The sequence below is a fragment of the Gorilla gorilla genome, chromosome 17, assembly GCF_029281585.2.
Source record: "Gorilla gorilla gorilla isolate KB3781 chromosome 17, NHGRI_mGorGor1-v2.1_pri, whole genome shotgun sequence".
Classification (NCBI taxonomy): Eukaryota; Metazoa; Chordata; class Mammalia; order Primates; family Hominidae; genus Gorilla; species Gorilla gorilla.
Window position 1 is genome coordinate 95,918,059 of NC_073241.2, and position 24,001 is coordinate 95,942,059.

Genomic DNA, 24,001 nt, shown 5'->3' on the forward strand with positions numbered 1-24,001 from the left:
TAGATGACGAGTTAGTGGGTGCAGCGCACCAGCATGGCACATGTATACATATGTAACTAACCTCCATATTGTGCACATGTACCCTAAAACTTAAAGTATAATAATAATAAAATTAAATTTAAAAAAAAAGAAAATCACTCAAACCATACAGTTACATGGAAATTAAACAAATTGCTCCTGAACGACCTTCAGGTCAACAATGAAATTAAGGCAGAAAGGAAGAAGTTATTTGAAACTAATGAAAATATAGACACAACATACCAGAATCTCTGGAACACTGCTAACGCAGTGTTAAGAGGAAAGTTTATTAGTCTTAAATGTCCATATCAAAAAGTTAGAAAGATCTTTACTTAATAACGTAACATCACACCTAGAGGAAATACAAAAACAAGAGCAAACCAACCCCAGAGTTAACATAAAAAATAGCTAGCTGAGCTGAAAGAAATGGAGACATGAAAAACACACATAACATCAACAAAACCAAAGTTGTTCTTTGAAAGAATAAATAAGATTAGTATAGTACTAGAAGACTAATAAAGAAAAAAAAAGGATCCAAATAAACACAACTGGAAATGTCCAAGGGGACATTACCACTGGCCCCACAGAAAAAAAAAAAAAAAAAAAAAGCCTGAGAGACTCTATGCACACATAGTAGAAAACCTAGAAGACATTGATAAATTCCTGGAAACATACAACCACCCAAGACTGAATCAGGAAGAAATTGAAACAGATCAATAGTGAGTTCCAAAACTGAATCAGTAATAAAAAACCTACCCAACAGGAAAAGCCTTGGACTAGACGAATTCACAGCCAAATTATACCAGATACTATAAAGAAGAGGGGGTATCAATTTTACTGAAACTATTTCAAAAATTTGAGGAGGATGGACTCCTTTCTAACTCGTTCTATAAGGCCGGCATCATTCTAATACCAAAATCTGTCAGAGACTCAACAGCAGAAGAAAACTTCAGGCCAATATCTTGGTGAACATAGATTCAAAAGTCCTCAACAAAATACTAACAAACCAAATACAGCAACATATCAAATTCAATCCATCATGATAAAATTACCCTTTTTCCTGGGATGCAAGATTTGTTTAACATATGTAAATAAATAAATGTGATTAATAACATAAGCAGAACTAGAAACAAAAATCACATGATCATGCCCATACACACAGAAAAGCTTCTGATAACATTTAATATCTCTTCATATTAAAAACCCTGAAAAAAAGGCATAAAAGGGACATACCTGAAAAATAATAAGAGCCATCTATGACAAATTCACAGCAAACATGATACTGAATGGGCAAGTGCTGGAAACATTTCCCTTGAGAACTGGAACAAGACAAGGATGCTGACTCTCACCACTCCTATTTAATATAGCTTTGGAAGTCCTAACCAGAGAAATAAGTCAAGATAAAGAATTAAAAGGCAAACATATAGGAAGAGATAATGTCAAAATATCTCTCTTCACAGATAATATGATTCTATACCTAGAAAAGTCTGCCCAGAGGTTCCTAGATCTCATTAAAATTTCAACAAAGTTTTGGGATACAATATCAAGGTACAAAAATCAGTAACATTTCTATATACTGACAACATCCATGCTGAGAGCCAAATCAAGACCACAATCCCACTCAAATAGCCACAAATAGAATAAAATACCTAGGAATACAGCTAGTCAGGGAGGTGTAATTTCTCTATAATGAGAGTTACAGAAGTTACTGAAAATCAAAGAGGACACAAATAAATGAAAAAACATTCCATGCTCACGGATAGGATTAATCGATATTGTTAAAATGACCATAATCCTCAAGCAATTTACAGTTTCAATGCTATTTTTATCAAACTACCAAAGACATTCATCACAAAATTAAAAAAAAAAATCATACTAATGCTCACAGGAAACCACAAAAGAGCCCAAAGAGCCAAAGCGATCTTAAGTTAAAAAAAAAAAAAAAAGCTGGAAGAACCACACTACCTTACTTAAAAGTGTACTACAAGGCTACAGTAATTAAAACAGTATGGTAGTGGTACAAAAACAGACTCATAGACCAACAGAACTGGTTAGAGAACCTAGAGGCTGCATATCCACAACCATTCGATCTTCGATGAAGCCATCCATAATAAGCAATGGGGAAAGGACTCCTTTTGAATAAATGGTGCTGGGATAACTGGCTAGGCATATTCAGAAGATTTAAACTGGACCCCTTCCTTCCACCATATAAAAAAATCAGTACAGATTAAATACTTAAATGTAAATCCTACAACTATAAACACCCTAGGAGAAAACCTAGGAAATACTATTCTGGACATAGGCCCTGGCAAAGATTCCATAACAGACTCCAAAAGTGATTGGAACAAAAATTAAAATTGACATGTGGGACCTAATCAAACTAAAGAGCTTCTTCACAGCAAAAGAAAGTATCAACGGAGCAAACAGACAACACACAGAATCAGAGAAAATATTTGCAAACTATTCATCCGACAAATCCAGAATCTATAAGGTACTTAAACAAATCAGCAAGCAAAAAACAAACAACCCCATTTAAACATGGGCAAAGGATATGAACAGAGGCTTCTCAAAAGAAGACATGCACACAGCCAACAAGCCTATTAAAAAATGAGAACACCTGGACACAGGAAGGGGAACATCACACACCTGGGCCTGTCTTGGGGTGGGAGGAAGGGGGAAGGATAGCATTAGGAGATATACCTAATGTAAATGACGAGTTAATGGGTGCAGCACACCAACATGGCACATGTATACATATGTAACAAACCTGCACGTGGTGCACATGTACCCTAGAACTTAAAGTATAAAAAAAAATATTCCGAATATCACTAATCATTAGAGAAATGCAAATCAAGGTCACAATGAGATACCATCTCACGCCAGTCAGAATGGCTATTACTATGTCAGAATATAACAGATGCTGGCAAATTTGCATAGAAAAGGGAATTCTTACACACTGCTGATGTGAATGTAAATTAGTTCAGCCACTATGAAAAGCAATTTGGAGATATCTCAAAGATCTTAGAACTACCATTCAACTCAGCAACCCTAGTAGTGGATTATATCACTACCATTCAACTCAGCAATCCTAGTAGTGGATTATTAACTATATATTCGAAGGAATATATAGTTCTACCATAAAGATATATGCACAAATATGTTCATCACAGCACTTTTCACAATAGGAAAGACATGGAATCAACCTGGATGCTCATCAACAATGGACATAATAAGGAAATTTGACACATTTACACAATGGAATACTATACAGCCATAAAAATGAGATCATGTCCTTTGCCCCAATAGGATGGAACTGGAGGCCATTATCTCAAGCAAACTAATGCAAGAACAGAAAATCAAATACTGCATGTTCTCACTTATAAGTGGAAAACTTAACATTGAGTACACATGGACACCACAGTAATAGACACTGGGGCCTACTTCAGGGTGGGGTGAGGAGAGGGCGAGAATCAAAAAACTATCTGTCAGGTAGTATTATCACCACCTGGGTGATGATATAATTTGTACACTAAACCGCAGCAACATGCAATTTACACATGTAACAAGCCAGCACATGTACCCCCTGAAACTCAGAAAGTAAAAATTTAATTGAAGCTATAATAAAATATAGAATACTAAAATGGAAAGTACACTTCAAAGACATGTTATAAAAGGTAAATAAGAATATATTATTATTTTGATAGAAAATAGTTTGGAATTCAATCTCTTGAGATAAGAATTATTTTAGTTTCAAATTGTATAATATAAAATTGAATGTTTAGCCTCTTTCATAAAGGATACAATGTAAAAAATTGTATCACTTGTTTTATATTTATTTTTTATATTTTCTGCATATTAACTTAAATTCATATTTGTAAAACTTTATTTTGTTGAGTTTATTCAGAGTATTTAATCATGAAAAGGTGTTGTCAACATAAAACGTGGTGCCAGATGGACTAGGTTAGCACAATGTTTAATGCTATTATTGCATATTTTGGGGATTTTTTAAAATTGTCTGCTCTGAGCTGTGTATGAAGAATGACTAAGTAATATTCAGCCAGCATGGAAAGAGAAATATCACATTTTGTCATCTTTATGTGGAATCTAAAACAATGGAACTCATAGAGGCATAAAGTAGACTGGTATTTACAGAGGCTGGTGGGGTGGGGCAGATGAGGAAATGAAGGTCAAATCTCAGACAGGAGGAGTATGTTTCACGTTTCAGAAGGGGTTCTATTTTCTATTAGACAGTGTGGCGAATACAGTTAATAGTAGAGTATTCTACATTTCAAAATTCCTAAGACAGCAAAGTTCAAATATTCTCACCACAAAAAATGTTAAATATTTGAGGCGATGGATATATTAACTAGCCTGATTTAATCATTCCACATTGTTTTCATGAATTCTAACATTAGTTTATGTCTCATAAATTTATTCAATTATAAATTGTCAATTTTCAATAAAAAATAAATATTGAAGACATCCTATAAACAGATTAATAAATTGTTTTAACATTAATGGCATGAATATAGGATAAATAAATTTCTAATTTTTAATTCCCAAAATGAGAAATTCAAGAATATCACCTTAATTATAAACAAAAATGTGTATGGTATAAAACAAAACAGAAGTGTTTTGAGTTTTTTAAACACAGAAGACAGTAAAGTATACGTCCAAGGGTTGTATGTAATGGGTTAAAAATATGTATCAACTTAAGGAAGGAAAATAGTCATGAACATTTATGAAACAGTCGTGAATATAGTTAATTCATGTTACAAGCTGGATTTAAAAATAAAGATAGATAGGTTATCTTAAGTTTGTATATCCTTTGAAATTTGTGCCAGATAGAATAAACATACTTTCTTTTAGTACTTAAATGTAACAGCATTTAGTATAATCTAAATGCGTGACTGGGATTATTGAATAAATAAATGTGACTTTATTCCTAAAATTTTAAATTATGTGGACTCTGAACCTGCATCAAATTGTCAATAAGTATACAGACAGCTAGTATATGCGGTTGAAAGGCATGATGTTTTATATAAAATAATTCCTTACTTTATTTTTTAAAAATCTGGCAACCCTAAAGTTCTAATGTTTTGTTTCATAATATTTAAGAGTCAGTTAAGTAATGTCTTGCTGAGATTTTTAATATTTAACTCACTCTCTTAAAAGTCTATTGCTTTTTCCTTTTTTATGCACAAAAAAATCCCAATGACATGATTATAATCTCATAAAAATCATATTTGTGAGTTAAGAATTGTATGTTTTAAACACTGGTTTAAAAATGCAATACACACACACATACACAAAATGACAACATCGCTTTGTATCTTTAAAAATACTTTAAATTAAATTTCATGTAAGTGGTTTTATTAAATCCATATTGTATAAAATGACATGAAAGTTTTATAAATAATTCATGTGGTCTTGAAATTATCAAAGGAGTATACACACACATTCAAAATTATCTGTTAATAGAGAAATGTGTAGCCAGGTACACATATGTGTGTGAAAACATCAATACGCTTATTTATTATTAACCAATAAATTTGGAGTCAAATCCTCATATGCCTACAGGCTTGGGTTACTCTATAAGCATTCGAAAAAAGAGAGAAAATAATCAAAAATAAACCAATGTCTTACATAGTCTCCCAAAGAAAAGTGTTATTTAGAAGAAGGGGAATTATATCCACCTGACGAGTGACATTATAGCCCATTTATGTCTCATCAAATACTATGGGGGAAGAGTTACATTTTGCTTTACCAGTTCAAGAGCAATTTCAAGCACTGTCAAGAAGTATTTGCTTAGTGACAAACGACACTACTCTCTTGAAAATTCAGAGATGTATCTATACCTTTTCTCTTTGCCTTTATTATTATTCTAGTTACATTTTATGTTTATCTTTATGTTTAGTAGTATTATCTCTCCATCAAGGAAAGTCATATATTCTCCACCAGGCCTTTTTAGGAATAAAATAGATGGCAAACTCTCTGACACAATTTAACTATAAAACAACTTAAAGACAAAAAAATAGCGACTTCTTTTCTGTGATGTATTTATGATTTGCTCATTTCCACAGGAATGACATTTCTAAATTTTGCACACAGATAAAACTGCCTAGTTTATTTTACGACATGACTGATGTGCCAAAATTATCCCCACTTTAATACAGTATCTTGCAAATTTGCAAATTTTATTTATCATGAAACTTCTTAGAATTAAAAAACAGCTAAACTGGATCTACTGCTCTGGTATGTTGAAAAACCACTGTCCTAAAATAACATTTCAAATTTCACTTGTTGTGCCAAAGCAGGATTTTTAAAAATGATGTTTTGTTTTAATCTTAAGACATACTTGGATGATTCTGAATATAATTATTCAGTAATTAATGTGACACATTTTGAAAAAGGTATGTATTCTAGAGTATGTTTTAAATACAGACAAGCATTCTCTTAACGAATCATATCAGCATATTCAAGAGGGTAGGCATCATTTGAAAAGGAAATTGATCTGTTACACATTTTGACAGGCTTTAGAGCATTTAGCTTTATTCTCTCAATTGAAAGGTGGTGAGAGTGGGTAAAAAAAAAAACTCTGTAAGGGTACAGTTTATCTTGTTTTGTTTTGATTTGATTTTAAAGTGGCAAACATCTTTCTAGTCACTTTTGCAAAGACACTCATTTTGTCAATCAGGGGCTGTCTTCACCATTGATAGAAAGGATCCTGTGGGATTATTATTACGTTCCATACTTAGTTGTGTTTCAACTTCAATCTGTTTCACCAAAGCAAAGATACAGGTGATAGAAGATCATGGATGTTAAAGGAAATCGTCATGACAACAAATTTTTCTTATTCACCAGCATGGTTCTCAAACACTTGGTTAGGAGCAATAAATTCTCATGTAAAGAAGGTATATAGAAAGATCAATATCTCCTTTTAAACAGTTTAACACATGTATTCCTAATGCATTACTACTCACTAACATGCTGAATACTGCTATGTAATGTTTTAAACATAAAATATATTTAAGAGTACATGCTAAGATCATGAGTGGCAAAAACGATCAGTTGATATTTAGTTATAGATGATATCTATCAGATTATATGTAGCTGTATTAGGAGAAATTCCTGAAAGATGGATCTGGTTTCTTAAGAATGCATAGGAGGCATCTGTGCACATCATTTTAAAGCATGTTCAATTTATGATAATTTAATCAAAAATTTTTTTATGTTTCTTGAGGAAATGTACCTTACAAACATTCCTAAGTGAAAAACAAAACAAAACAAAAAATATAAGTAGAAGACATATGCTTTTCGATATATGCAGATGTGTTTGTGTGTGCCTAAAATTATAAATATTTCACTGGAGCCTAAGCAAAGAATTTACTAATGTGTAAGACTGTAAAAATCAGATATTTATATAATGATATGAGCATTTCGTTCACTGTTATAAAGGCTTGGTAAAGTGGAAAACATATGTAAAGGAAAGGAGATCTGGTGGTTTCTAAATGACATAAATTGATTGCTTAAAAATTTTGAATAATTGCAGACAATAATGAAATGCTTATTCCTTTTAAAAATAAATTGTTAGTTATTTTATTTGGTCAATATAAATGTTCACATTACATTGAAATTTAAATTCTTTGAAATTAAAAATTATAGTAAGTAGGCATACTGCTGATAATTACAATATTAAGAATTTGAAAAAAGAATATATTAATGCATATAATTTTACTTAATATTGTAACTACATCTAAAACATAAATATATATTACTAAATTTTCAAATATTTTATCTAAATAATTCTTTCTTACAGATATATTAATTCAACAAATGAATTAATAGAGCTAAAATATAAATTGACATAATCTAAAGAAAACCTTTGCCACTCTATTTAGGTATTTTTTGTTGCTAAATATTTTATGTTTTTATATTTAATAGATTTATTAAATCCCTTTGGTAAACTTATTTTGAAATATTTTATTATAATTAGTTATTCAATTAAAATTGCATGTACCAAATTAGAATTGAAACAATATAAAATGTCTTTTACAGTATGCATTTTCCTAATTTACACTTTTCTTAATTTATACTATCTTTCATATTTGAGAAATTACCTTTTGTGTTATGTATAAATGTTATAATACACATAGGTAAATTAATATGTCTGTACAATTTTAGGCATATATGTGTTTTTATTCATAGTAATGCTAATATTTTAATTTTTTTGGAATTATAATATACTTAAAATTTTTCATATTTATTCTGTATATATTTTTTCTCATATACTTAATGATGACAACTCTATTGTTCATATTACCTGATATACATGGTAAATACATGATAAATAAAAAATAAAACCCTGAACAAAGAAAAAAGTGCAAAGAAAGACATGCAAAGAAAGTTGATTCATTTATTCTAAGAAACTTGAGAAGTTTTAAATATCCTAACATAGGTGTAACTTCCCCCCAACACCAACAATCTGTATTACAGAGATGGAGAACTGTTCTCACAAATACGTGTTTTGAGAAAGTTCAGTACAAGTACACATCATGGTTTTAAAATTTTTAGAATACTTTCCTTATTTCCTATGTAAATATTTTCCTTAATATTTTTAGAATATTTTCCTAGCAACAGTTTGTCATGTACTTTTTGACCTATTGACTCATTAAAGATGACGCATGTAGTTTATAATATGCCTGATTATCACAGTCTTACCTTTGTAACTTCAACTTCTAGGAGTTCTGTGAAAATTGAACAGCAAACTTCGTGTTGGACACATAAGGAAGAGTAGGAAAAACTTTCTTCTTTTTGCTTCACAGTCTTCTCAGCAAACTCTTGATGTGCCCCATTGCCCAGAGTTACAGACGCTTGTGCTTTTAGTACCACAACACTGTCAGTATGTCACTGCTTACTCAATGCTATTTTGGGTTCTCTGAGTAGAGTCATAAACACTGAGCCTTTTGTGCAAAATATCATAAGGGCACTCTGACGCTCGTTCATAGTCTGGAATTAAAATGCAGACAGCTAAGCAAGTAGTATGAGCTGATTATCTTTGGTTTTTTTTTTTCCCTAACAAGAAGCAAAAACAAAATAAAGTACTTATTGGCCTGAGTTGATAAAGGGAGAATTCAACTTACGTACAAGCATTTTGCAAGTAGAGAGGACATGCCCTCTGTTTGGGGATTAGCTGATGAAACAAATGATCAATTTAAAGCAGACCCAAAACTTACTAAAAAGAGAAATGATTTTCCACTGTGTGTCTATGCCTTCTGGCTGTTTCTTAATTCGGTCATTTCTCCTCAGAAATCAAGTAAAAGACATAATGAGAGAGAAATGTCTAAACTTTAATAGGTCCTTTTCTTTTCCTTGGTTTATTATTATGTAAAATATTTTATTTTATTCATGGTTATAATTAGATTTTGATATAAGCTATGATTATTTAATATAAAATACATATGTATTCTCTATGCTGTTTACTCAAGCTGTTATTTACTTAAAACCCATTTTTGAACCAAACTAGAGAAATATTAAAATATTAAAAGTTTCTTAAATTACACCTATATAATAAGAAAGTCTATGTGGGGCAGGATTATTCAAACATCCTGTTAATTCTGATAGATATTTTGGTCACTATCCTCTTAGCTTTTGAGGAAAGAAATGGCAAAAGCTATATGGGCAGTAAAGTGGGACACTCAAGCACACACATATACACACATGCACATGTGCACACATGTATACACATATATGTGCACACACATACACATACATATGCACACACACACAAATGCACATCCTATGAGGTTGTGAATATTAGGAGGAATCAATAATTTATGAACAAATCTTGAAGAGATGAACCTGGGAGAATAGATCTGTGGATAGCAGGAACAGTATAATGTGGAAAAAGTTTATTTTTTCAGGTAGAAAAAAGCATTCAGCTAGAAAAAAACACTTCTAAGTGTTTCAAGATGTCAGTAAATCGGGAAAAAATAAATTTTACAAAGAACCTCTGAAGTATTCTTATACATTTTCCCCTTCATATTTTTTACAGTATCAAAAAAGGTGGAGATACCTGTTTAAAATATTTATTTACATAATTCACTGTCCTATCTATGACCTAGTCTAGGATTTCTGTAAGAATCTAACATTTTATGAGATGCCAATTTATATCTTGATGTTTATAAAATATCCGGTTGCACCTAGGATTGAAACCACAGTTTAGAGCCTCAGTGTACCTGTAAACATGATGTCCCAAAGGCTTATTTTAGAGCCTAAGGGAGCAAAGGTGGGTCACAATTTGCTGCCCTGATTATTACAGTACCAATAAAGAGCAATGAGAACTATAGAAACAACAGTGAGACAGGATTAAATTTTCTAAAGAAGGTACAGTGTGAAACTACATGTTTTATGTAGAATATCGTTAACAGCAAACTGATTTTATTAAATAGATAATCTATTATCAAACACGTACAGGCACTAGTTGCTGTAAATTACTTAAGAAATGCATGCCCTTTCTGGAAGAGGATATAAGATGAACAGCCGATAGCCAAGGATCCAGCAAGATTCATCCGCTATGCCACAACCAAGAATGAAGACTTGGAAGTACTTAGGGGACTGGTCATCAGATAAGCTTAGTGATTACTTCTTTTTTTTTTTTTTGAGATGGAGTCTCTCTCTGTCGCCCAGGCTGGAGTGCAGTGGCGCAATCTCGGCTCACTGCAAGCTCCGCCTCCCGGGTTCATGCCATTCTCCTGCCTCAGCCTCCCGAGTAGCTGGGACTACAGGAGCCCGCCACCACGCCCGGCTAATTTTTTTGTATTTTAATAAAGACGTGGTTTCACCGTGTTAGCCAGGATGGTCTCGATCTCCTGACTCGTGATCCGCCCGCCTTGGCCTCCCAAAGTGCTGGGATTACAGGCTTGAGCCACCGTACCCGGCCTAGCTTAGTGATTACTTCTACGTCATTTTCTTTATAACAAGAGAAATATATCTGACTAATTTTTCATATATGGGGGGGTAATACATAGTAAATGAAACATGACTGTATAAGAACAGAAGCTCAAAATTAAATACACTACTATCCATATGTAAGTCAGAGTTATCATACTCAGAGTTATCTGAGGTCCCCACAGCAGTAAACATGTGGCAGGATGGACAATTCCTGAAACACAAGTGGTGTTTTATAGCTGCACAGTGACATTCTGGTCTATTTTCACATGCAGTCTGGGGGAATTTCACAGTTATCACCTGCCAGCAGGCTAAGGAACAGAGCTTGAAGTTGCAGAAGCCAGGATTGTATTGAGTTACTCTAAATAAAAATTTGAATTCAAATATTATAATTCAGAGCCACCAATTTTTTAAACCAGATAATTAAGAAATATATATCTAATGACTAACTGCAGACAAGACTGGCTAATGAAGTTTGAATCTAACTGAACAGGCAGAAATGGAAAGTCAAACATTGTGCAAGCTCTGATCCGTCCCTTGAAAATAGACATTTAACCAGAAAGTTTAAGTTTACCTACATTATATCATAGGCTATACATGTGCCTTCAATTAGATATTTAGGCCTTGTCCAATCAGGTGTTGTCAGGATAGCATAATCTAAGGACCACATCCTTCTCACATGGTCTGGAAGCATTTTAGTTCTGAAAAATATATTTAAGTTGTTTTGGGGAAAGCTTATAATATGTTAATACAAAAACATTTAAAACATATTTACTGTGTGCTATCACTATATCAATGAGAAATCTATTGACTAGCAAGCAGATAGCAAAATCAAACAAAATCAAATCCAAAAATGAATAGAATAATGAAGAAATTCAATGTATGCATAGAGAAATAAAGTAGGGTTAAGGGTTAGTTGATCCAGTGGCTTCCTACTACAATCAGTTATCTAGGTTCTTGGGCTCTGTTTGGTTCTCCAACTTTTCCTCAAGGCCCTCAAAAACACTGTCACTTTCGTCTTATTCATCAAAACGATCACTTGTCCATGCACAAACAAAGAATGGCAACAAGAAAAGCTTAAAGTAATTGTCATTCCTGAACTTGAGAGAAAGAGTTAGTTGATAGAAAAACAGATTCATTTCCCCAAATTAGAGTGGAGTGGTTGAATCTAGTTGATAACCAACTAGACGTCCAGTGTTCACTTCAGATATTCATGTAAAATAGCTTTTAAAATGCTGAAAATAAAAATAATAATTTTCTCCATGGATTGCCATTAAATGGCATTCTTTTCCAACAGTCCAATTTGCTATGTTTTCCATTCTGTTTTTAACATTGAATATATATCACAATGATAAATATGGGGAAATAAAAAAATGCACAATGATAGAACAAACAATAAACAAAATATTCACTAATCTATATACTTCTAACCATGCTAAAATACTTTGTGTCAAAATTACACAAATTTTGCTCAGAGTAAATAAATATTGTTTTGAATATGGCAACAATTTGTATGGTTTGAAGATTTATCTTTTAAATTCTAGTTACAGTAGCCACTTGTCTAATATAATAAAAAATTTTATTGTCATATATATGTCCTTATTTTCGTATTTATTCTTTTTTCTTTTTCTTTTTATATTTAATTAATTAATTTATTTATTTATTTATTTTTTGTTTTTTGAGACGGAGTCTTGCTCCGTCACCCCGGCTGGAGTGCAGTGGGGCGATCTCGGCTCACTGCAAGCTCCGCCTCTTGGGTTCAAGCCATTCTCCTGCCTCAGCCTCCCTAATAGCTGGGAGTACAGGCACCCACCACCATGCCGGGCTAATTTTTTGTATTTTTAGTAGAGGCGGGGTTTCACCGTGTTAGCCAGGATGGTCTCGATCTCCTGACCTCGTGATCTGCCCGCCTCGGCCTCCCAAAGTTGTTTTGTTTTTATTTTCTTTTGTAAGAAGACTTTTCTCTGGAGCAGTATATTTAAGAAATATATATACGTATGTATATTTGCCAAGCCGCAACATAATCTCCATGACGGAAGAAATCCATTATAGTAATTAACAACGAATAAATGTATAAATAACAAAAAAGGCTCATTACAAGAATAATTTAGTAATTGTCAATATGCAAACAAACAACCCAAAATACTTAAATTCAGACATAAACGTGTAGAGGTATGTCAGCCTTGTTTTCTGTTTGTATTACCAGAATTTATTAGAAACATCTCACCTAGGCACCAACCTCTTTGAAAGGGTAGATTAACTTTTACTTTTTCTTTCACCAGGACAATATTAATATGAACATTTAATTTCTGGGAAGAGTTTCCATGTTTTTATAAAATTTTGGTTACTTCTTAAATTTATAGATCATGCAGATCAGCATTATAAACATTCTCTCTGGCATCATTTAGAATTGTAATATTATAAAAGATGTGAAGTTATCTATCATCTATCATCTCTCTAATCTATCTATGTATCTATCTATAGTCTATCATCACCTATTATGTTTATGCAATGCATTGTTCTACAAGTCATAATGATACAAAGACAAGACTCTGACCAACCACTTATTTGACTACACATGGTTGACCAGCATCTTGTGTTTCTATCATTATAATCCCTAGCCCAATGTATTACATAAAGTAAATTTTTATTTAATTAAATTTTTATTGAGACGAGAAATCACAGGGTTATTGTAATAATGTAAGGGAGTTACTTTGCATTGTTCTTGACAGATGACAACTCCTGTATTTTTATTACTACTAAATAATAACTGCTATTGTTACTATGCTTAATGGTAATAATAAAGATAGTAGTAGTTGGTAGAAAGATGAAAATCATATTTCCAATAAAATAGTAATTTAAATCAAAACAATAGATTTAAATAATATATTAAAATATTTAAATTAAAATAATAGATTTAAATCAAAAGTAGAGAATAATGCAATATTAATATATTAAATAAGCATAGTGTTTTAAACTATTTTTACTCCACATTATTGTAAAACTGTATGTGTATGTGCATGTATATATATATATGCATATATTACACACCATGCTCCCACATATATATGTGTATATATACATATATATATATATATATATCACTAATCTTATTGAGCTTTTCTTCTAGTTTTAGAGTTTCAGGTCTACATTTAAGTCTCTAATTCATTTTGAGTTGATTTTGTATAGTGTCTTAATTTTTCTGCATGTGGATATTTAGTTTTCTCATCATCATTCATTGAAAAGACTATCTTACCCATTATGTGTTCTTGAAATCTTTGTTGAAATTCAATTAACTGTAAATGTGTGGATTAATTTCTGGGCTCTCTATTATGCTCCATCAGTCTATGAGTCTGTGTTTATGCTAATACCATGCTGTTTTGATTACTGTAGCTTTATAGTAGACTTTGAGATCAGGTAGGATGATGCCTCCAGTTTTTCTCTTTTTTCTCAAGATTGATTTAATTATTCGGGGTCTTTTTTGGTTCCATTCAAATTTGGGGGTTCTTTCAATGTATCTGAAAAATATATTTGAAATTTTAATACAGAATGCATCGAATCTGTAAATTACTTTGGGTAATATGAATATTTCAACAATATTAACTCTTCTCATCTATGAACATGGTGTTGGTCAACAGACATATGAAAAAAATGCTCAATATTACTAATCATCTGGAAGATGCAAGTTAAAAGCATAATGAAATATTACCTCAGACCTAGATTGGGTTAGTTTAGATTGGCCATGAAAAAATACAAAAGATAACAAGTGTTGGTGAGGATGTGGAGAAAGGGAACGTTTGCACACTCTTGGTGTGAATGTAAATTAATTCAGTCATTATAGATTGCATTATGGAAGTTCCTCAAATAACTAAAAATAGAAATACCATATATTCAGCAAACCTAGTACTGTGTAAATAGCCAAATAAACAACAAATCAGTATGTGGAGGAGATAGCTTCACTCCCATGTTCATTGCAAAATTATTCACAGTAATAAAGATATAGAAAAAAACCTAAGTGTCCATCAATGGATGAAAGGATAAAAAACATGTGCTATATATACATAATGGGATAATATTTAAAACAAAATCCTGTCAACATGGACAACATCTCTGCAACAACATGAATGAGCCTGGGGTATATTATGTTAAGTGAAATATGCCATGCACAGAATAAAAAATACCCTAAAATATCATTATATCACAGGATATAATGAGGAATCTAAAAATATGGAATCTAAAAACGTCAAACTCAGAGGCAGCATAGAATGATGGCTATCAGAGGTTTGAGGTGGGGCAATTTGGGAGATGTTGGTCAATTTTTTTTTTAAATTCAGTTACAAAGGTGGACTATCCCCAAGATATATATTACATGTTATGGTGACTATAGTTAAAAACAATATATTGTATATATTATTACAATTTTTACATTCTCACCACAAAAAAATAATAGGTATGTGAAGTAAGCATGTTGATTAGCTTGACTTAGTCATCTCACAATGCTTACATATATCAAAACATGCTGTATGCCACAGTTATACAATTTTTGACAATTAAAAATGAATGAATAAATTGGTTAATGTAATACTCATACCTAATAAAAATAGCTAATATACGCTTCCCCCCCAGAGAAAAGTTCAATATATTTTTACATATTACTTGGTTTCTCCTTTTGTAACATTTCACCATTTTACTAATACAAAAGATAGTTCACATCTGTACCATTTCGGCAAACTTTTATAGCACCATGAAATTGTCTTAAGGGCAGATTGAACTCTGCTAAAACTCAGTGTTAAGAAATTTAATTTGAACGAACCACTCTACCCTATTAGCCCCATCCTAGGGACATTTATCGTGTCCAGGTTGTATACCTAAATTTAGTTTGGTGATAAATTTGGGATCTAGAGCTTGATAAGCGAATTTGAGATTGTGTATTTGTAACCAACTTCATTGAGGTAGCTGAAGTTCCCAAGCATTTTATCATTTGTTTTTGTTATCTAAAGCAAGACACATAAGAAAAATCTGTTATTATTAATTGAAAAGAGATAAGAGGGGTAACTAAACTATCAAACATCACTGCATTAATGCAATAACAATAGAGAAGAGGGAGCAACAGAAAGAATAAGGAGGCCGGAAACAGATTTATGCATGTATGAGATATGAGATATGACAAAATTGGTGTTTCAAATAACTAGGGAATGGTTAGTAATAGGAAGAAACATTTTCTATACTCACAATTTCTTACACCAGATTTTTTCACAGCAACAACTAATTTTTTTCCAACTGAGGATACCAAATGAGGGTCCAAAAATTCCATTTAATTCTGACACTGTCTACATGGAGTTAGCTTCAGACTCACAAGTAAAGGGCTCAGTCCCACACGACTGTCCCCACTTAAAACTGTAAATCACCAGTCCTGGGCGTCACATACTTACGACCAGCTTAGCTGCAAATCACAGATTCCCACAACCCACTCTTCATGTTCAATAATTTGCTATCATGGCTCATACAACTCAGGGAAACACTTTATTTACTATTACTGTTTTATTAATGAATACAGATGAACAGCAAGAGGAACAGGTACATATTATGAACTATGGAAGGGTCTGGAGCACAGAAATTTCTGTTCCCTTGGAGTTTTAGGGTACCCCCATCCCAGCACTTGGATGCAATCACCTGGAAGCTCTCTGAACCCCATCATTTATAGGGGTTTTATGAAGTTTCCACTATGTAAGCTTGATTGATAAAATCACTGACCATTGGTAATTGGACTCAATCTTCAGCCCTCCTTCATGCATCCTAGAAGATCTTTTGTAAGGAAGTCAGGACTGAGACCAAATAGTATAACAAAAGAAGTTTTCGTCTTTATCAGTCAGGGAATTACAAGTGCTTAAGAAACTCTGTGTCAGAAAACTGGAGGGAAGATCAAATTTCTTATTATACCATAGTTTGGTCATTTAATAAATGATGTTTGAAAAAATTATGGTAGAACTCTATATGCAGAAAAATGCATTTAAATTTCTGCTTTATATAATAGCAGAGAAAATTCAGGCAGATAACATTAAATGAAAATAAATAAAAGTGTGAAGAAAATATGAGTCCGTATTTTTAAAATACTGGATATGAGATATGATATCTAGGACTGGCACAGATGACAGGTACTGTAAAGATAAGCAATGTTTTTTATTTGTCCTAACGCTATCCCTGCATGCGGGGCTTAAAACCTGGATGACAAGTTGATGGGTGCAGCAAACCACCATGGAACATGTATACTTATGAAACAAACCTGCAATGTTCTGTACATGTATCCAGAACTTAAAGGACAATAATAAAAATAAGACAAGCAATGTACATTTTTTACTATATAGAAATTTAAAATGGCAAAATAAATAGAAACCATTAATTTAAAAGCCAAGTGTCTGAAAAAAAAAAACATAATACACAGACCAGCCGAAATTGCATCTGTCATCTATAATTACACTCAAATAAGAAAATCAGAAGAAAACAGTAGCAAAATTGAACAATGATCTCCAATAAACATATTAATACACCTTCAATACAAATTATAGTAATCTGAATTAAAAACAATAACTAGTAATTTTATTTCAAGTGTCTTCTAAAAATTACAAAGATTGACAATATTTTTTGTTGCCAAGGGAGTAGATATACACTTCCATCATACTGGTGATGAAAAAGTTGTGGAAGACAATTTGACAGTAAAAATTTCACTAAACTTTCCTATAGAAATAAAATCTATTATAAACCCATATGTAAAAACACATTTATTACAGCATTTTATTAATATAGATGATCTAGTCACAATTAAAATACCTATCAATAAGGAAATATAATATATGCATTTATGTTTTGTCCATAGTGTGGCAGCCTAAAATGCAAATAAAAAGACTGAGGTCATTCTATAGGCACAGTCATGGAGGGCTACCTTAGTAACAACTACATAATGGTATTTGATAAAATAACTCCAACTTTCAGTGGCTTATGTGGTGGTTATTTTTAATGATAAAATATTACTGGTGGTTTGTGTGTGTGTGTGTGTGTGTCTGTGTGTGTTTCACTCTTGCTGCCCAGGCTCGAGTGCAATGGCACCATCTCTGCTCACCACAACCTTCGCCTCACAAGTTCAAGTGATTCTCCTGCCTCAACCTCCCAAGTAGCTGGGATTACAGGCATGCACCACCACACCGAGCTAATTTTGTATTTTTAGTAGCGATGGAGTTTCTCCATGTTGGTCAGTCTGGTCTTGAACTCCCGACTTCAGGTGATCCACCTGCCTCGGCCTCCCAGAGTGCTTGGATTACAGGCGTAAGCCACTGTGCCTGGCCTGGTGTTTAATGTTTTAGAAGGACTTCTTTAAGTGAACTGGCCCTAAGAGTACAAACTGTGGACTTGTTCCAGGATCTGGGTAACCCAGAGCAAACAGCAAAAATTAAAAGAGAGCAAAACAAATCAATTTTAAAATACATTTTTAAAACTATAATGCCACTTACTTCCAATTAGTTTATTCTCTGTGATGATAAATGAAGAATTTTAAAAATAATTTAGCATATTAAAATTTACTGATGTTTTACTAATAATAAGAAGGCAAGTAAATAAGCCCTTCAATCACCGTACTTTTCCTTTCATTGTCTTGTCTACTATACATGAGAAATTAATTAAGTTTCCCTTAATATTTTATTACCTCATGGACATAAAGAAAGGCAGGAATTCATAGTCCTTAAATGTATCTTGGGCATTGCTGCATTCAGTTGGACTTTCTAAGGTAGTTTGGTGCTATATGACTTGCTAGTCATCAGAAAGCTAGCTTAGAGCTGTCATACAATACAAATCTGTTTTTTTGAATGCATATATTTCTATCTTACAAATACAAAATAGGATAAAAGTTATTTGCATATCTTTAAGAGAGGGTATTAAAATTGATAACCAAAAACTATAAATCTATGTATTTTGCAGACAATATTAAAGTGAAAATTTGGCCAGTCATGGTGGCTCACACCTGCAATCCCAGCACTTTGGGAGGCCAAGGCGAGTGGATCACCTGAGGTCAGGAGTTCAAGACAAGCCTGGCCAAGATGGTGAAACTCCGTCTCTACTAAAAATACAAAAATTAGCTGGGCGTGGTGGCGGGCACCTGTAATCCCAGCTATTTGGGAGGCAGAGGCAGAGAATTGCTTGAACCCAGGAGGTGGAGGTTGCAGTGAGCCAAGATCGCGCTACTGCACTCCAGCCTAGGCAACAGAGTAAGACTGCGTCTCAAAAAAAAAAAAAAAAAAAAAATTCAAGGGTAACAACTCCCAATGTTGAGCTGACCCACACAGGCATTATAAAGATTGGTTTCACTTAAAACCATTTTCATATTATCCTTGTATCTGGATAAATCCTAATAACGTAATAGTGTTTTGGAGTAGATCATATCTCAAAAAAATTAATTTTCATATAATAAAATGTGATTTTCTCATTTTATATAAAGAAAAAATTAATTATGAGAGAGAAATATAAAGAACTGTCTTGAAAGCGGTTCATGTAGAAAACATGTTTTCTAGCAAGCTATTTGATAAATGTCAATGGTCTTATGAAGCTAGCAAAATGCATTAATAGAAATACATTGAACTCAAATTCCTTAGATGTAAGAAGATGTAGAAGGGTTACCACGTAAAGAGAAGTTAGACTTCCTTTATATTTTCCAATTTTTCTGTCTTGCCATGAATAATTTTTTGGGAGGACCTGATCACTATTCTTTTCATCAACAGATATTAGCTCTCAGCAGCCATGATTGGGATGTGTAAAACCAATGCTTAGCCATAGCTGATGGAATTAGAGTCTGACTTCGGCCTCAAATTGTGTCACTCACTTTTCTCTCTCTTAAATTATGAGTTGAATGTGTTAAAACCTAAGTAATAGACAATATTTTATAAAGTTTTGCATATTCTATCTCATTTAAACAATTACCAATACCCAGGAAGGTATTCATTTCTTCTTATTATTTTATAAATGTGGAAAGTGAAATTCAGTGAAGTTAAATAACTTTTCCCAGGGCCCTAAATCTGAACACTCTGTTTCTCTATATCCAAAACACTTATCTTTTCAGCAGTATCATACCAAAGCTTTACAGAAAGTTGTCAGAACCAGCTGGCTTGTTTACTGCTTATTGAAACATCCTGTTTAAAAACATGTCAGCAGTTATTTTGAGTACAAAATGTAAGCATCTTCTCAATGAATGAAAATTTAAAAACTGATTGTTGTGGCTGTTTTTAAATTGAAATAATACTTAAGGGAGAAGAGCAAATGTGACATATATAGATATCACACACAAGCACGTATAAATTACCTACCAAATGGCCTTAAAACTTAAATGAATATATTGTCTTAATTATTAGTTACATATAATTTAAATCCCCTAAAATTAATTTGACCAAAATGCATTATCTAATTGTCATTTGATAAAAAAACATTAAACTACCAATCAAATACAATACTCAACATTATTTATATTTTCATTATGTTTTTAGCATTATTATAATTATTTTTCTTGACCCTAGAAAATTACCATTTAAAAGAGAAGAAAATTTCCTAATGCATTATAGCACTATAGCAATTCCAGTATTGCAGCCAACTTATTAACTCACTAATGTAATTAAAATAAATTACCTTTTTTACCCCAAAGTGGTAGACTAGAGGCTTTTAGCATGCCTCAGCCACTTGGAAATAGCAAAATAGTTTATAAAGATGAATTATTTAGCTTTAATTTGAGAAGTATTAATGAATGGGAATCCACTGGTACCGTGAAGGACAACCCAGATTCCCAGGAGTAAGATGCAGGTAAACAGCCCCATGACATTGTCCAGCTGAAAAAAAGATCCTGGAGCAAGGGCACCCGCTCCACTCCACACCTAGGCAGATCTCCAGGCATTTGGAGCACCCACTCGCCTCAACCAACAGCCTGGGCCACCCCACCCTGTGCAGAGATTGTGGTGCAGAGGGGCCTTCTCTGCTTGACACCTAGGCAGATCTCAGACATTGTGGTGAAGTGAGGCCCTCTTCACTCCGCACCCAGGCAGATCTCCATGTGTTCAGAGCACCTGTTTGCCCAGATTGGTAGGCTGAGCTGCCCAACACTTACTGCACAGAGATAACGGTACAGCCATACCCTTTCCAATCCACGCCCAGGTACATCTCGAGGCAGCCAGAACACCCTTTCCTCTGGATTACCAGCACGAGCTGCCCCGCCCATGCTCTACAGAGATTGTGGTGCAGTGGAGCCCTTTGTGCTCCATGCCCAGGCATATCTCCAGACACCGAGAGCACCCAATCTCCTAGATTAGGAGTTTAGGCTGTCCCCCACCTGCCGGTGCAGTGGACTTGGGGCCAAGGAGTTTTCCCAGCTCCACATCTAGGCACACCTTGGGTGTTTGGTGGTCACCCACTGGATTCTCTCTCAGTGCTGATGCTAGTGCATGACCTCAGGGCACCTGTAGGTGGGCCTGCCCAGTCCAGTCCTGCCCACCTTGTGCCCCACAACCTGGGAGCTGAGCAGGGAACTCAGACCACTGTGCACTGCACTGATCACCCCACTGACAGAGGCAACAGAGACCTTCACCTGGTAAACAAGGATCAAGTATATACCCTGCCACATTGGCAGCAGCCGGCTCTTACATATAAGTGCCACCTACTGGCTTTCAGGTGGAACCGCACAGCCCTATATAAAACCTCCCAACAGAAGTGCATAGGGCAAAAGCAAAGCCAAAAGACCCTACCCAACATTATCTTCAGTCATACCCCCTAGAGAAAGAGAAAAAGGAAAAAAAAAAAAGCACCAAATAATATTATATAGAAAGAAAAGGAAACGAAAAAATCCTACCCACACAGAAAATAATTACAAAAATTAGAAATGCTAGTATCTTCAGAAGGAAGAAAAGCAGTGAAAGAATTCTGCAACCATGAAAAATTTGAATGTAGTGACACCACCAAAAGATCACACTAGCTCACCAGAAATGGTTTATAAACCAAATGGAAACTCTGAAGTGACAGATAAAGAATTCAAAGTGTGAATTGCAAGGAAGCTCTATGAGATCTAAGACAATGTTGAAGATGAATACAAAGAAACTTCTAAAGAAATCCAGGAAATAAAGGAAGAGAAAAGCATCATAAAAAATCAGTCAGAGCTTCTGGAGGTGAAAAATTAACTTATGGAATTTTAAAATATGAGATATCTCTAAATAGACTGGACCAAGCAAAACAAAGAATTTCAGAGCTTGAAGACCAGTTTTTAAAACTAACCCAGCCTGACAAAAATAAAGAAAAAATAATTTACAAAATGAAAAAAAAATCAAAGATAGTAGAACAAATAAATAAATAAAATTGGAGTGGAACAGAATTAAATTGAGACACAAAAATCCATACAAAAAACCAATGCAACCAAAAGGTGGTTTTTTAGAAGGAATAAGCAAGATCAACAGACCGTTAGCTAGATTAATGAAGATAAAGAAAAAAGATCCAAATATGCAAGATCAGAAATGACAGAGGTGGCATCACAACTGATCACACAGAAATACAAAAGGTCCACAGATATGATTATTTACACCTCTATGCACACAAGCTAGAAAATCAAGAGGAAGTGGACAAATTTTGGAAATACATAGCCTTCCAATATTAAATCAGGAAGAAAAATAAAACTGACTAGACAAATATCAAATTATGAAATGGAAGCAGTAAACCACTAACCAAGAAAAGACCCAGACCAGGCGAATTCACAGCCAATGTACAAGATACACAATCTACCAGATGTACAAAGAAGAGTGGGTATCAATTCTACTGAAACTACTTCAAAAAACTGAGGAGTATTGACCCCTCCCTAACTAATTCTATAAAATCAGCATGACCATAATACTAAAACTCAGCAAAAAACCCCCACCAAAAAATAAAACTGCAGGTTAGTATCTCTGATGAATCTAGAGACAAAAATTCTCAACAAAATACCAGTAAAGCAAATTTGATAGCACATCAAAAAAGTTAACCGCAGGATCGAGTAGGCTTCATTCCTGGGATGCAAGGACAGGTCAACACATGCAAATCACTACATGTGATTCAGCACATAAACAGAATTAAAAACAAAAACCACACGATTATCTCAATAGATGTGGAAAATGTCTTTGATGAAATCCAGCTTCCCTCCAGCCTTTGATAAAATCCAGCATGATTAAAACCCTCAACACACCAGGCATCAAATGAAAATACATTTAACACAAAATAATGTAAGCCATCTATGAACAACCCATATCAAACATCATACTGAGTGGACAAAGCTGGAAGCATTGCCCTTGAGAACTTGAACAAGACAACGATACCCATTCTCACTGCTCCTATTCTACATAGTACTGGAAGTCCTTGCAGGAGCAATCAGGCCAGAGAAAGAATTAAAAGTTATACTAATAGGCAAAGAAGAAGTAAAACTATCTGTCTTCTCTAACAGTAAAATTCTACACCTAGAAAGCCCTAAAGATTCTACCAAAAGGCTCCTGGAACTGATAATGACTTAAGTAAAGTTTAAGGATACAAAATCAATGTATAAAAATCAGTAGTATTTTTACACACCAATAACATTCAAGCTGAGAGCCAAATTATAAATGCTATCCCATTTACAGTAGCCACAAAATAATTAAATACCTAGGAATACATCTAACCAAGGAGGTAAAAGATATGTACAAGGGCAATTATAAAACACTGCCAAAATAAATTAGAGATGATGTAAACAAAATGAAAAAAAAAAAAACCATTTAGTGCTCACTGATTTGAAGAATCAATATCATTAAAGTGGCTATACTTCCCGAAACAATCTATTGATTAAATGCTATTCCTATTAAACTTTCAATTTTTTTAGAGAATTAGAAAAAAAAACTATTGTAAGTTTAATATGAATCCCAAAGGAACCTGAATAGCCTAAGTAATCAAAAAAAAAAAAAAAAAAAAGCCAGAGTCATCGTATCACCTGACTTCACACTGTACTATAAGGCTACGTAAT

At 33.4% G+C, this 24,001-nt stretch overlaps 1 protein-coding gene across 3 annotated transcripts in view; it reads right to left on the reverse strand.

The window, feature by feature from the left end:
- Positions 1–24,001, reverse strand: part of CDH19 (cadherin 19) — a 362,797-nt gene that overhangs the window by 90,857 nt on the left and 247,939 nt on the right. The window contains exon 1 of one of the 3 annotated variants that reach the window (XM_019013749.4): positions 8,740–8,916. The exons of 1 other annotated variant lie outside the window; for it this stretch is intronic. The gene's annotated coding sequence lies outside the window, so the exon portion shown is untranslated. Of the gene's footprint in view, positions 1–8,739; positions 8,917–24,001 lie in introns of those variants that run through there. One more of the 3 variants, XM_055368051.2, reaches the window with a different exon arrangement.